At 32.5% G+C, this 1681-nt stretch overlaps 1 pseudogene; it reads right to left on the bottom strand.

Moving 5' to 3' along the window:
- Nucleotides 1-778: 778 nt before the first annotated feature.
- Nucleotides 779-875, bottom strand: LOC138827113 (U6 spliceosomal RNA; annotated as a pseudogene).
- Between the last annotated feature and the right edge of the window lie 806 nt (nt 876-1681).

The raw sequence follows: 1681 nt of genomic DNA, 5'->3' as shown, positions 1-1681 counted from the left end.
ATCCCTGTGATCTTCAGCTCAAGGTGAGCCCTCTACCACTTGAGACACAGTTCCACTTCCAGTTTTCTAGTGGTTTATTTGAGATAAGAGTACCACAGACTTTCCTTCCCAGGCTGGCTTTGAACCATGATCCTCAGATCTCAGTCTCCTGTTTAGCTATGATTATAGGCATGAACCACCAGTGCCCGGCAGCACCAATATTTTACTGTAAAAATTCATGGATTCCGCGGAATTCTTCCAAGTGAATTGCCTGCCTTGGATGGAAAAATGTATTCAATAGATTTTGTAAACATGTATAATAATTTCTTTAGAATTTGTGATTTTTTAATAAGAAATAATTTTAATTTACCTGTTGAAATGAGTAGTACAGAAACTAAAATATTTCTGGTGCTTGTCTGAAAAAGTATATTTTAAAATATTCTATATTCTATGTTTGCATAATGTTCATAATTTATTTTCTCCTAGATATACATTGAATTCTATATTATTTTATAATATATAAGTTCATTAATGTGTCCTTTCCGATTGTATTCCATATAGAAACAGTTTGATTCCTTTTTTTCTAGGTCTTAATATTATTTTTCTTTGGGATAAAATGACAATGTTGTCTAATCTGAAAAGTTTTGTAAAGTTTATGCTATGTAAACGCCTTTCTGAGGTGATTTAATACACTGATGTCAAACTAATTTTAATTATATGAATTACGTGTATTGTTAAACTTGTAATTTTGTAATCAACTTTTTAATCACTTTTTTTCATTTCTTGCATCTGAAGAATGAAAAATATGGAATACTTCTCAAATTTTCATATTATCCTTGTGCAAGTGCCATGTTAATCTCTGTATTGTAGTTTGAGTATACGTGCTGCTGAAGCATGTAGTATCCTCTAAATTTAATAGTTAATGCTGCAATCTTTATACAGGCTTATATCTATGGGTGCCTATTTGTAACAAGGAAACCTTATTGTTCCTAACAATGCTATCGATCTTATTTCCCTAAAATTCTGTGAATATTGGAAAAAATTATATTGATCAGTCGATTGCTCACATTTGCAAACTGTTTTTTGCCAATGAATATCTTAAGTCTTTTTATTTGGAATTTGATCATACTCTCTATTACTTATAATTAGGTCCAAAGGTGATGGCTTTTTCAAGTATTTATTTATCCAGCTTTGTGGACCTAATGGATTCAAACTAAGCGTTGCTTAAGAGCTACTTCTAAACTTCTTCAGCTGACATTTTCCCAAATGAGGTGTTACTGGAACAAATGTCTACCTGAGCCTTTACCCTTCTTCCATGTGGGAACAGAACAACCAGAATACCTTACCCTGACAGCAAAGATTTTCTTACTAGAACAAAACTAATCTTGGTTACAAGGGATCATAGAGAGATGAACAGTTCAAACAGAACTGTTCAGACGAGAAGGTATTTTATCAAAATATAATTGTTTATTATACCTTCCATTTAAAAGTAGCTAAAGCCAAGAAGTGAAAAAATTGTTCGTATGCATGATTACTTAATGTCCTGGCCTGTCTGTAAGTTCCTGGCAGGAACTTACACTCCTGCCTTTTTATCACCAAATATTTTCATAGTTGCAGGAGAAGTGCATATGTTTCTCCTCATTATTAGGCATTAAATTGATAATGTTTTAATCACAGTGTTTCCTCTTGCCTCCATGCTGTA

The sequence above is a fragment of the Dipodomys merriami genome, unplaced genomic scaffold, assembly GCF_024711535.1.
Source record: "Dipodomys merriami isolate MVZ:Mamm:240054 unplaced genomic scaffold, mDipMer1.0.p SCAF_150, whole genome shotgun sequence".
Classification (NCBI taxonomy): Eukaryota; Metazoa; Chordata; class Mammalia; order Rodentia; family Heteromyidae; genus Dipodomys; species Dipodomys merriami.
This window is presented reverse-complemented; position numbering and strand designations above follow the sequence as displayed.